This window comes from Triturus cristatus, chromosome 7 (assembly GCF_964204655.1).
Source record: "Triturus cristatus chromosome 7, aTriCri1.1, whole genome shotgun sequence".
Classification (NCBI taxonomy): domain Eukaryota; kingdom Metazoa; phylum Chordata; class Amphibia; order Caudata; family Salamandridae; genus Triturus; species Triturus cristatus.
The window spans coordinates 806,524,888-806,539,633 of NC_140590.1; positions in this window are offsets into that span (position 1 = coordinate 806,524,888).

Below are 14,746 nucleotides of genomic sequence, written 5' to 3' on the forward strand. Positions count from 1 at the left end.
ATAATATAGTGTGCTTAAACTTAGACCCTTTAATTAAGCATACCAAGAAAGAACTATCTCGACTTGATAACCTACATCTTACTATTGGCGGAAGATGCAACGTTATCAAAATGTTATTTCTACCTAGATTTTTAGATCTCTTTCGTACAGTATGCCTGGAGTTCACTCCCCAACAGTTTAAAAACATAGAGAATATCTTTTCCAGATTTATTTGGGGTTACAAGAGACCACGCCGAGCTTTTAAATGGCTTATGCTGCCCAAAGAAAAAGGTGGACTCGGAATGCCAAATCTTAAGTTATACTACTGGGCAACGGTAATAAGATATAGTATTGTGCTTTTTTTCAATAGAAGAGGGCCATAACTCCGATAGCACCACTCCACAAGAATTGATACTAGGGACAGGCTGTGAGGGTTGTCTTTGGCGACACATGAACGACAATTATTTCAAAAAAGTAAAACTCAAGACTATCTCCAATATATATAAAGTTTGGACTAATGTAAGAAAACTGCTAGGACTGGGCCGTTTTTCATGTTATACCCCAATTAAGCTTAATCATGAGCTACCAGCACTATTCCACGACACTTGTATGTCGAGGTGGATCGAGAATGGCATCCACCAATTAGGTTGTTTTTATAACTCTAAAGGACTAAAAACTTTCTCTGACCTCCAGTCTGAATATTCCATCAACCATAGGGAGTTTTTTAAATACCTACAGATCAGGGATTTTTTGCAAAAACAAACAGGGGGACGTGACACATTTCAAAATAATATCGTACTAGATACCATATGTAGACCAAGTACCCCTAAAATAGGGGTAATATATGAACTACTTAGGGATAAGTTCCCTGATGACTTGGGAAAACATCTAATGAAGTGGCAGACTTCTCTGGCAATTCAACCGAATATTCCTTTACGAGCATATGAATTATCACAAGTGTGTTTAATGTCTATAAATCTCCAAGCACAATTTTATAAAACTTTTTTTTCCCTTTACTATACACCATATAAGATGGCTAAATGGACAGTAGGAAAGGGAACAACCTGTCCACGTTGCTCGACGGGAGCTGCCGACATGATTCATATGTTTGCCTCATGCGACAAACTGTCAGGTTTGATAAAAGAAATCTCTGATTTCCTCTCAGAAATTCTCCAAGGCAAAATATCTATCACTCGGGAGGAAATTGTGTTAGGAGTATCTAATAATCAAAGACCTAATTATATGCAGGGTCTTATTTTTGTAGCTATGGCTGTCCTGCGACTTTGTATAGCTTCAGCGTGGTTGGATGCTACTTCACCGGCTTTTGCACAATGGAGAAGTAGATTTCTAGCAATTTGCACCCTGGAAGTAGCCATATATAAAACTAAAGGGAGGAGAAAAAAGAAAATAGGGATGGAGATCTGGGGTCCGCTCTTGCATTGGCAATTAGAACACACCTAAAACGTTTAGTCTTGGTATGGTCTTATTTGGGAGAATACTCATTGTAATTATATAGAATGTGATTAATACTTGCTCTACTACCTTGTAGATTTACTGAATTGTTTTTTTTTTTTTTGTTTTTTTTTTGTGGATGGGTATGATGTGAAGTAACGTCTTGGTCCAAGGGGAGGGTGGGGGGTTTATGTAAATATTATATAATTTTGTGAAAATTGTTAATAAAAATCATTAAAAAAAAAAAAGAACCCTCTGTGAAAAGAATTGGTGCCGCTTGCCGGATAAGTACCTGGGAAACTTCTTAGGCTTCACCCCTGAGCAGGAATGATATAACATAGTTTGGACCCAGATTGCCCAGCCGTGACACTAGTATTCCTTTACCTTAACATCTACCATCAAGGGAGTGAACTAAAAACAACCACACACTTCAAACCAACCGCAAAGAATTGCCTCCTGGTTTATGATAGCTTTCACCCTAGTCACCTGAGGGACAATCTTCCATTTGGCCAATTCCTGCGGTTGAGGAGAAACTGCTCTGACCTTAAGGATTTCAAACAGCAAGTGGAGGATCTACGTCACAAACTGGTAAAAAGGAATTACCCCACTTGAGTCATTGATAAAGCAATGAAACGTGCTAGAAACAACAACAGGGAAGCTCTCGTGGTAGTGAGGTCACCGAAGCCTAAAGATGAAAGACCGATCTGCATAAACACAGACAACAGAGCCTCTAACCAGATGAGCAAGATAATCAATAGACACTGGCGAATGTTGAATTGCGGAACAATGGAACTCCCAATCCCAATGTTTTCTCACAAAAGGGGAAGGAGCCTAAGGGACATGATAATACACAGGTTTTCCTCTCCCCCTAACAGGTCACCACCCATGCGGTAACTGTAGCGTCTGCCATCTAACTACCAGGAGTAAGAGTATCACATTCAACAACAACACCAATTGGGCACAACCCCATTTCAGAAATTGCAACACAAAAAATGTAATTTACATGATCACCTGTCCTTGTCAACTCCACCACATTAGTATGACAAAATGCATGGTCAGAACATGCATTTGTGAACATAGTAGCAATCTGCAATGTGACAGATGTCTGCACATTATATTGACAAAAGACACATGGTACAGGACGTAGAGTGGACCATAATTGAACAAATCCCCAAGGAATCCCAATTATTTGAAAAAGAACAATGTTGGGTTTTCCGTTTTGTAACTCATACTAATGGACTGAATGATGGCATACCATGGAGCCATTTTGTCTGGACCAATGATATTTGCGAGCAATCTACAGTAGTCCTATATCGGTTCTCCCTGAGCATAATCTAATGACCTCAAACGTCCTTTCAGGACAAGCTGACATCATTTACAAAGAAACACCTCTGGCGCATATAGTGCCAACAAGCGGCCTCCTTCAATATTATTATTTTTCCCAAAAATAGTGATATACAACCTTGGCATCACCAATCTTGCTTTTGTTTATAACCTCAATTGTGATGTCTACAGCGCGATCGGTACCCCTTTGCTCTGTAATTCTCCTTATCATCACTATCATTGCCTTATTTTGTTTATTCGGTTTATCCTGTGCAGCTAGTAAGTAAAGACCAAAGGACGACCACCCCTCCCCCCCCCTTTTTGTAAATATATCTGCTGCACGAGCGGCCCAGACTTTTCCAAATACCGTTTCCTTTATAAAAAAGTATGACTTCATTGAAGTCTGACATTTTTGCAAGATTTTTGTGGGTTGGGAGTCTGTTTTAGTAATACATTTTTATTAATACTTTTTTATGAAAAAATTTGTACTAATTTTTGCTGAAACCCCAGATTTATGATTGTCAAGTTTCACCAAATAGTAGGCTCCAACCGGCATAGTGAGTGAGTAAATTTACCTCAAACACATTAAACTGTGCAACTAACGGGTGGCCATTTTGTCGAGTCAATGGTCTAGACATCGCTGCCATGAGGACGCAAGCAGAAGCTGACCTGACATTTAACAGAATGGTCTCTGCTCGCGCATTCATCTTCGTAGCCCAGCAGGCATATTACGTTGGGCGAGGGTGCATCTTTGATGAAGTGAGTACGGCATAGCCGATCCCCTTGACAACAAGCATTTCTCCATAGGAAACGCATATCTGTCACCAGTGTCTTGACAAATATTTCGCTTTCAGTGTGTGACTACAAGCGCCCCTTCCCCCAGTGCAGAGCTCATAGGGCCACATTTGGGCATAAATAAAGTATGCTAAACAGACATGTAACGTATTTCCTTACAAACTCACTATCTATGTAAATTAGACAATGTTTTTCACTACCACGATGATAAACTCATCATTTATGTAAAAAACAATTGTTTCACTACTAGCCAGGTATACCGATGTCCACATGCATATAGATGATTACTTCATAGAGTGTGTGATTTATGTTTCATGTCCTTTTTTATCTTGTATGTTTATCCATAAGGGCAGCACAACACTAACAATTTAATGACATAGACTAGACGTGCATAAGTGAAAAATAGATCACTTGGGTTCCACAAATTGATGATGTGTTTACACAATATAACTTAATTGACACGTTCACCTTTTGTAATATCTTATATTTCCAGATCATATTGAAGAGACATACCTATTAGGTACTATATTTGCATGATAATTTCCTTATTTCACATTAATATTCATTAAGAAGCCCATACGGTTTCTATAGGAGTGGTACAAGGGATCAATTAGTCTGGTCGTGATGACAAGCCACAGGGGTAAGGCTTGAAACATGTAGACCGGGAGACAGGCATTCATTACACTGTGTTTCTCCCACAAACACCCTTTTTAACAATACCAGCTACAGGATTCAATAAAGTGTAGGTTCCAAGTGGCCATGTATTTTTTAATTTCACAAGTTCCTCTCACCCTTCCACTTTCATGTCACTTTACAGCTCACACCGTCCAAAGTGTTCCCACGTCTCCTTCGGTCGTAACACGCCTCGTCCCCCAGCGGGGCAGTAAGAACCCGATGATGAAGCATGCCACCAAGGGACTTTATGCTTGGTGAGGGTTATTTAAGAAAACTTATTGTTTTCCCTAAGTGTCACCAAGATTACTGGAAGGATAGTTCATTGAAATACAGGTAGAAAATGTGTTTCAGTTCAGTGATCCCACAACTTTTCCACATAGAAATGTGAGAAAATTAGATTTTTTCAGCTATATTTGAGGTTTGCAGGGGATTCTGGGCATGAAAACATTGGGGGATCCACGCTAGCTGTACCTGCCTGGGCTACCTCAGCTGTGTAGTTTTCAGAAATGTCTGGGTTAAGTGGGTTTCACTAGATGGCCGTCGAGCCCGGGACCAAAAACAAAGGTGACCCCCTTGCAAAACCAGGTTGATTTGTGAAAGATAAATTTGATGTCCCCACAATACATTTTGGGCCCTTTCCTGCCACATGTACGTGGCCCACCCACACAAGTGAGTTACCATTTTTATCAAGAGACCTGGAGGAATGCTGCGTGGTAGGAAATTTGTGTCAGTCTGGTGATCCCACAACTTTTTGACACAGAAATGTGTGAAAATCGAGATTTTTCAGCTACACTTGAGATTTGCTCGGGATTCTACGCCCCCGGCTGTCCAGCTTTCGGAAATGTCCGGGTTAGGTAGGTTTCCTTAAATGGATGCCGAGCACAGGGCCAAAAGCGCAGGTGACTCCCTTGCAAAACCAGGTTGGTTTGTGATAAATTATTTTTATGTCTGTCCACAATACATTTTGGGCCTTTCCCTGCTGCTGGTACTTGGCCCACCCACACAAGTGAGGTACAATTTTAATTAACCCTGTGCGTAGTTTGCGTAGTAGTGCTACGCGTAGCTACGCGAAGTGCACTTCGCGCTACGCGTAGCTACGCGAACTGCGTAGTGCACTGTGCAAAATGCTGGTCGCACTGATTGCACAGTGCTGGATGCTTGTCCGCACTGTGCAATCATTGCAAACGGCATCTTCCACAGTGCAAGCGGTCGTTTTCTGCTGCTCGAGTAGATTTGTACTCGAGCAGCAGCTTCCTCAACGTGGACTGGTAGTTTCTCATCGCGAGCAGTCGCGAGCATACGCGACCACTCGCAATGAGAAACTGGACTTCCCTGCGTTGACAATCTCACTGGGAGGTTTATTTTACACTCTCGCGATCGGCAACTTGATGTTACTGATCGTGAACGAGGAAAAAGTCTCGCTGGGATGTTATTTTGCTCGCTCGCCAACTTGGCGTTGAGGGCCGCGAGCAAGCAAAAAATGCCCACTACGCATTTTTGCACTGTGCTTCGTGCCATTTGCGTAGCGCGCAGTTTAGCAAACTATGCGAGCGTAGTGTAGTCCTACGCCCAGGGTTTATTTTAATCAGGAGACCTGGAGGAACGCTGAATGGTAGGAAATTAGTGTCAACCTGGTGATCCCATAACCTTTCCACATAGAAATGTATGAAAATCAAGGTTTTTCAGCTTCGTTTGAGATTTGCTGGGGATTCTGGGTAGGAAAATGCTGGCAGATCCACACAAGCCATACCTCCTTGGACTCCGCCGCCTGTCCAGTTTTTGGAAATGTCTGAGTTAGGTAGGTTTCCCTAGATGGCCGCCGAGCACAGGGCCAAAAACGCAGGTGACTCCCTTGCAAAATCAGGTTGGTTTGTGATAAATAATTTTGATGTCTCCACAATACATTTTGGGCCTTTACCTGCTGCGGGTACTTGGCCCACCCACACATGTGAGGTACCATTTTTATAGGGAGACTTGGAGAAATGCTGGGTGGTAGGAATTTTTTGGTTTCTTTCTGAAGCGTGAACATTATGGCACAGTTATGCACGGAAAATGTGACTTTAGACACATTTTGAGGTTTTGCAGGACATTACGGGTATGATAACTTGTTGGGATCCATGAGAGAGACATCACCATGTACTCCCCTGGGTGTTTAGTTCACGAAAATATCTAGAGTGCACACTGTGGCAGAGATAGACAGAAAAGACAATTATTACTGCACAACCATCTATTCCTCAAGCACACACACATGCTGGTTGGATTTGGCACGAGGGTGAGTGATGGTTCAGTATATAAAATGTTATTAACAAGAGATTTTACAAAAATGAAATGCATTGTTAATAATTTAAAGGACAAAAAACTGAACCAGTGACTCACAGCTCGTGAGCTTTAAAACCGTATCTAGGCCCCAACCGCTTTACAGGCCATTAACACACCTTTTGTACATGATACACACAAGACCATTGCCACCACGAGCTGCGGAACCAACACATTACAACATTCACAGAAAGGGACAATGTACACCATGCCAGAGAAAGACAGATAGGACACATGTTACTGCACAACCATCTATTCCTCAAATACATGCACATACTGGTTGGATTTGGCATGAGGGTGAGTGATGGTTCAATATATACAATTTTATTAACAAGAGATTCACAAAAATGTAACACACTGTTAATAATTGAAAAGACAATAAACTGAACTAGTGACTAAAGCCACAACAAGGCGCCAACCTCTTCACAGGCCATTCATACACCTTTGATACCTGTGACACACAAAAAACCACCCGCGTGCCCAGCACATAACAACACTCATATCAACAGACAGCACCATCTCTTTCACACGCCAACATGCCTGACACAGCAACCACACCAGCTGATGGATTGTGTGGACTGGCGTTTGGCTACCAGTGTGTGTAGTGACCAGCAGCAAGTCACTACTCATACACAGCCAGCCATGGGCCAATCTACACTCACTGCCAGTCAAGATCCTGTCCACACTCACCGCCAGCTAAGCACCAGTCTACACACACTGCCAGCCAAGTACAGTCCATGGACACCGCCAGCCAAGTGCCAGTCCATTCACACTGCCAGCCAAGCACTAGTCCACACACACAGCCAGCCAAGTGCCAGTCCACACACACTGCCAGCCAAGCGCCAATCCACACACTACCAGCCAAGCACCAGTCCACAAATACCACCAGCCAAGCGCCAGTCCAGGCAGACCACCAGACATGTGCCAGTCCACACACACTGACAGCCAAGTGCCAGTCTACACATACCATCAGTCAAGCGCAGGTCCACACACACCGCCAGTCAAGTGCAAATTCATGCATACAGCCAGCCAAGCGCCAGTCCACACACACCACTAGCCAAGCACCAGTCCGCCCACAACGCCAGCCATGCGCCAGTCTGCACTAGGCCTGGGCTAAAATTCCGTTCCGCTCGCGGAAATTGCGATAATTTGACAATTTTGCGTTCCGCGGAGAGCGCAAATATGTTAAAATTTCCACAATCCGCATTTTAACGGAAGTTTTTTGCTTGCTCGCGCTGTAACATAATACATTCTCCCGTGCGCGCGATCGCCTTACCTGAATCCCCGCGTTCGCCGACAAGTTTTCCCGATCCGGTCGTGTTCTCCACGAGATGTTGGATTGTTGGTAGCCATTTGCGCTGTCTCGCGACAGTTCGCACCCGCAGTAACGCCATTCGTCGCGTGATCACGTCTTTCTTCTCGCGATCATGCACCGCGAGACAAGTGAAAACAAGATGGCCGCGCCCGCGAGCAACCGCATGGGTAAGTTGGCGAGCCGCGACCACGCAGAAAATACCGCGAACCGGCGGGAAAAAAACTTCCGCATCTTCGCGATATTTCCGCGTGTTTGAGGAGATTTTTAACATTTTCGCGATAATTTGCAAAAGTGAATTTCGCAAATTCCGCCCACCCCTAGTCTGCACACACCACCAGCCAAGAGCCAACCACACACACCGCTTTCACATTTAGGTTTCTTTACACAAAAAAGAAAACACAAACAAATTGTAAGTAGATGCAAAACTGAAAGCACAAAAGCTAAAGCTAAATACATCACATTAATGCCAACCTTGAAATTGATAAAAAAATATAAAACACTACAGACCAGGCAGTTCACTTTACTCATGGATGCTCCCAAAAATTATTTTGCGTGTGGTACATTCTAAAACAAGCAGGCACACACAGTGCAGGGTTAGCAGGAAACTCAGGGGAGTACATAGGAGTCTCCTTCCGCGTACCTCTTCGCCAACAGACTCTACATCTCCTACTGGAAAAGTCTTTTGTGGTCATGGGAGGAATGTGATCATAAAAGTGGCAATCTTTCAATCTAGCCACATCCTCCACCAATCCAACTCTAGGAACACTTGCCTGTTCCACTACAACAAGGCTGCCTATCACAGACTCCTGAAACGTAACAAAGGTCATCGTTGACTCAGGAGAACAATCCTTAATTACACAAAAGCATTAAAGGTTGCCAAGTGGAAAAGATGGATAGCCAACTTCTTAAACCTAATGTAAGCCTTACAAAGCGCAGTGTAGGGTTCCAACCTCTGATCTACTGCATCAACACCACCCATGTGCCTATTATTATCTAAAATGCACACAGGTTTGCGCACTTCAGAAACCTGACCCTAAACAGCCACTGGTGAAGTGCTTTCATCATGGATGGTAATCGGCATGCAGACATCTCTCCTGTCTGCAAACTTCACAGCTAGAAGTTCCCACTATGCAACGCACCGCACTGTCCCCGCTCAAGCTTTTGACTTACAAGTTCTTTTGGGAATCCTTTACGGTTAGATAGGATTGTGCCTCAAGCAACAGTTTCCACTTTGGCCCATTCCCTGAACAACTGCACACCAGTGTAGAAGTTATCTACATATAAATGGTGACCTTTGTTAAAAAGTCCATGTTTCCACACAATTTTCTCATTCATTCCGAAAGTGGACGGACAACCAGGGGGTTAATCCCAGAATCCTTACTGATGTACACCCTGAAATTAGAGACATATCCAGTCTTACTGTCACACAGCATATACATCTTAATTCCAGGGCCTTCCCTCTTGCTAGGAATGTACTGCCTAAAAACCAAGCAGCTGTTGAATAAGACCAAAGACTCATCCACAGCTATTTCTTTCCCTGGAGCATATATCTCAGAAAATAAGCTACAAAGTGATCAATGACGGGCCAAATCTTAAAAAGACGGTCACAATCAGGGTGATCTCGTGGCAACGCTAAACCATTATCGACAAAATTAAGCATCTGAAGCAGAAGCAAATACCGATCACGACTCATGATTGCCAGAAATATAGCCGTTTTCATCAAGGAACTAGTAGCCCAATATGAAGACGTTGATGGCTTCCTTATCAAGCACATCAAAAAAGTTAACCCAAGAACTTCTTCAACTTTTCCAGATTTGTCAGACTCCACCGGGTAGCTCTAGAGTGGGGCCTATGTCTGGCACTGTTGTCCCTCAAATACTGTTCAGCATACAAATTAGTCTGCTCAACAATCTCCACCCAAAAGACATCATCCATAAACAACTGAAAAAAAAGGTTTTCAGTATACACTCCACTTCCTGGGACACCACTAAAGTCAGGCAATGCAAGCTGTACCATGCTTGGGGCACCCCAGAGGTCAGCTCTTCCAATGGGAAGCCTTGCAGCCCCAGGCTGCAGCCCAGATGCCTCTTGCTGCACTATCAACACATCAAGGTCCTCCTCTAAGACAGGCATTTCATCTGCACTAAAAGTGGCTTCATCATCCGATGATTTCTTGTGGACAGAAAACTCACAGCCATAATCTTCCACTCCCTCCTCTGCCTCAGATGCAGAGTCAGTCCCTGAACCATGGTCAGAGGAAGACTCAAAAACGCATACCAACATCCTGCTGAGCAGTAATCCTGCAGCTAGGCATAATACTTATTAAGAAAGGAGACTTCACAAACAAGTCAACAACAACCAACACTGTGCCAAATTAAGTATTAAATACAGTGAGGATTTATCACAAAGTTCTATATACTCAAAAACTATATGACTCCCTTACCAGAGACAGCTACACTCAAAAGCACCATACAAGATACTCAGATAAGCGATCAACAACTCATAAGCCGTGAATTTACAACTAACGGATTATTTGGACAGGAATAATTTGTTGGACCCTACACAGCATGGTTTTCGTTCATCTCACTCCACTGAATCAGCGTTAATTATGGCCACTGAACAGATTTAGAAGGTGATGGATGAGGGAGGCAGAGCCACACTTATCCTATTAGATCTGACCGCGGCCTCCGATACCGTAAATCATGCGGTGTTGGTGCAGCGGCTGAAGGATGCAGGTATTGTAGATGTGGCCCTGATCCTACTCACTTCCTTTCTAACATCTCGTGAGCAACTGATTCACTGGAATGGCCTACAATCTGGATTATTCCACCTTCCGTGTGGAGTCCCGCAGGGCTCAGCATTGTCTCCTACTCTTTTTAATCTATATGTTAGACCTCTGGCACAGGTAATCAAAGAACATGGCTTAATGTTGGTGTCTTATGCAGACGACACTCAATTAGTGGTCTCCCTGTCCCAAAGTGTCGGGCTAACAGCCGAGAGGTTTCGTAATTTTCTTACGGATGTTATGGCCTGGATGACCAGGAACTTCCTGAAGATAAATACGGAAAAGACTGAGGTTCTAGAGTTTGGCCAACTCCCCTCTATCTGGAGCCAAATTTGGTGGCCCCCAGAGGCAGGCTCCTTCCCAGTCCCTGTAACGAGGGCGAGGAACCTGGGAGTGGTGTTCGATAAAGATCTTAAATACGCCTCCCAAGTCAATCAAGTTACCTCAGCCTGCTTCTTTACATTGAAAATCTTGCGGAAGATTTTACCTTTTATCCCGCTGTCCCTCTGGAAAACTGTAGTCGGAGCTCTTGTCCTATCTAAAATTGATTATTGCAATGCTCTCTATCTTGGCATATGTAAGGGACAGATTAAAAAATCCAATCTCTCCAGAATGCGGCAGCGCGTATACTCTATGACCTACCTAAATATCACCCGACCTCGGCAGCAATTAAAGAACTACACTGGCTTCCAGTGTGTCAGAGAGTAAAATGTAAAGCCCTCTGCCTGGTGCATAAAGCAATCTATGGAGGTGGAGCCTTAGATATTCAATCTCTGTTTCCCGTGTACCAACCCCTACGTGCGCTTAGGTCTGCTAACACATGGTTGGTCTGTGTCCCCAGAATAAAAAGAGCTAGATGGGGAGGAGCTGGTTTCACCTATCAAGCTTCTACTTTGTGCAACTCTCTCCCGGAGACAGTCAGGCTGGAACCCAACAGGGCTCTTTTCAGGAAAAAGATAAAGACCTGGCTTTTTCCAAGATCTTAAGATCCGTCGTTGTTTGTTTCAATTCTTCCAGCGCCAAGACACCACGGCATAAGTGCGCTTTATAAATGTTTCAGTCAGTCAGTCATATAGACACTCATGTAGCTATTCGCAAACCCATGCAGCCACTTACACACCAACAGACAGATACAGACATTCACACAGTTTAGTCACTAACCCATGCATTCAGTAAGATACGTTTAATCACTCACTTATAGAGTCAGTCACGCACCTACTAAATTATCCATTCAGACACTTATACAGCCACTCATTCTTCAATACGCCTTTCCCTATATATATTAAACAAATTTAAACTTTACAGAAGCACACAGTCACTGAATGATGTCATCAGTGATGTCATCAGTGATGTCATTTGAGATGTCATCCGTGATGTCATCAGTGATGTCATGAGTGATGTCTCTGACAATGTCATGAGTGATGTAATATGTGACGTCATCAGCAGTGCATTGCGGGGGCGCGAGTTATAGTTAGCTGAACTAACTATAACGGGGGAATTTCACTGATTTGTACGAGTGAAATGTCCAACTAACTATAACTTTTCCTAAAACCTATGGGTTTTTCAGTGAATTTCTAAGGTTTTTTTAAATGCTAATTTCTAACTATAACGTGCCTGAAACCTATGTTTTTTTCAGTGAATTTCAAAGGTTTTTTAAATGTTAATTTCTAACTATAACGTGCCTGAAACCTATGGCTTTTTCAGTGAATTTCAAAGGTTTTTTAAATGCTAGTTTCTAACAATGCCTACAGAGGTAGGACATGTGATGAAAGAAGAAACAACGCACAGAAAAAAAAGGAATCCAGAAAGTAGCAACAGGAGTCCACAAAGACGAAGAAAATTGCAGGAAGAAGCAAGACGTACAGAAAGAACCAATAGAGGAGCAGAAAGAGGCCTTAATGCAAAATCATCCTGTGCCCACAACTTATTCAGATGGGTACTGGTGGTAACTGACTCTGACTAACCAGGCCTAAAAGACACTTAGAATACAGTGAAAACAACTACATACACTAGGGAACACTAAGCGTTGGGGTACCCCTGTGATTAGCATGAACTCCTCTGTAAGACCCTAGTACATAATAGGGCAGGGGGATTAAAACTACCTCTTGAAACGCGCCACGGGGCGCATTTGCACACTGGTGAAGGGAGGGGGCCTGAGGTGATATGTGTGCAAACACGCCCTGTGGCCGTTTTAAGTTGGGGGATAAAGTCCCCTTGAATCCTGAGGGTCCCTGGGGTCCAACTAGCCGACCAGGTACCTCCAGTAAGCGCCACAGAGCTGCGTTGCAGAGAGGTGTAAAAAGGGGCATTGCCTGGCCCACCTCTCTGCAACGAAGGCCTGTGGGCTTTACTGGAGGTACCTGGTGGACTAGTTAGCCCCCAAGAGCCCTCAGGATTGAAGGGGAATTAATTCTCCAACTTACAACGCGCCACAGGGCGTGTTTGCACACATGTCAACTTAGGCCCCGCCCCCTCCCTTCACCACTGTTTAAACTCGCCCTGTGGCGCGTTTTAAGTTTGGGGATGAAGTCCAGTTGAATCCTGAGGGTCCCTGGCATCCAACTAGCCCATGAGGTACCTCCAGTAAGCGCCACAGGGCTGCGTTGCAGAGAGATGTAAAAAGGGGCGTGGCCTGGACCACCCCACTGAAACACAGCCCTGTGGCGCTTACTGGAGGTACCTGGTGGGCTAGTTGGCCCCCAGGGAACCCCAGTATTGAAGGGGAATTAATTCCCCAATTTAAAACGTGCCACAGGGCGCGTTTGCAGAGTGTTGCTCGGAGGGGGCGGGGCCTCTGGCACAATCGCGGTCCTTTTTTTTCTTTTTTTTCTTTTTTAGAAGGGGGGCTGTGTGACCCCCTTCTTTTCCCTTTTTGTGGGCCCTAGGGGCCCCATCCCCCAGGGCCTGACCACTTTTTAAAAATATTTTTTTTAAATGAACGGGAAGGGGGCCGCGTGGACCCCATCCCCCGGGGCATAGCCACATTTTGCCTTTTTTGTTATGTGGAGGGGGCTGCGTGGCCCCCCCTCCCTGGCCACTTCTGGCCCCGGGGACCCCATTCCCCAAGGCCTGGCCACTCGTTGGGGACCGTGGGGGGGAGCCCCAATGCCCCCACGGTCCCGCCGGCTCCCCGCATCCTGCGGGAGCTGGCATTGCTATTCCACATGGGGAGCTGCTAACATGCAGCTCCCCGTGTAGAAAAGCAATCTGGTTTGGATTTTGGAAGAGAGAGCAGGTTCCCTGCTCTCTCTTCCAAAATCCAAACCAGTGTTTACTATGACAGGGCGGGAGCCGCGAGGCTCCCACGGCTCCCACCCTGTCATAGCAAACAGCAGTGTCCTGGGGTTGGGCACCCCGGGACACTGCAGGAGCCTGGGGAGTGGCGGTCCCCAGGGCCATCACAGGCTCCAGGAGGGGGGCCGTGCGGCCCCCCTTCCCAAGCTGTACACAGCCCCGGGGAGGTGGTGGTCCCCTGGGCTCGGGGTCCTTTACGGACCCCCTAATTTACATATTAGTGCCCCGGGGAGGTGGCGGTCCCCGGGGCATGTGGGGTGGCTCGAGCCCCCCCACACAGGTATTTTTTTTTAAAAAGAAGCCCCGGGGTGGCGGTCCCCGGGGCTGCAGGGGGGGGCTGTGTGCCCCCCGCAAATATTTAAAGAAAGCCCCGGGGGGTGGCGGTCCCCGGGGCTGTGGGGGTCCCCCTTTTTGCAGTGCCCCCAACTTGGCCCACCCAGGGGCTAATTATTAACAAAGCGCAGGAGCCCACGCTTCGTTTTTTAAATTTTTCAGCCGGATCCGCGGATCCTCCACCCATCCCATGATTTAAAAAGAAAAGTCCCCCCTTTTTCTGTTTTGCTAATTTCTTTTTCTGTTTTCTTAGCTGCCAACACTTCCTGGTTTGGAGTGTTGACAGCCAATTAGCATTAAGCTCGTGATCGGGAGGGTGCACGGATCCTCCGTGCCTCTAGATAATATATATATATCTATATATATATATATATATATATATATATATATAGATATATATTATCTACTGGCGGTCGCCAGTAGTTAGTTATAGTTAGGACCTATTTTCCATGGGAAATCCGCAACATTCTATTTGGAAT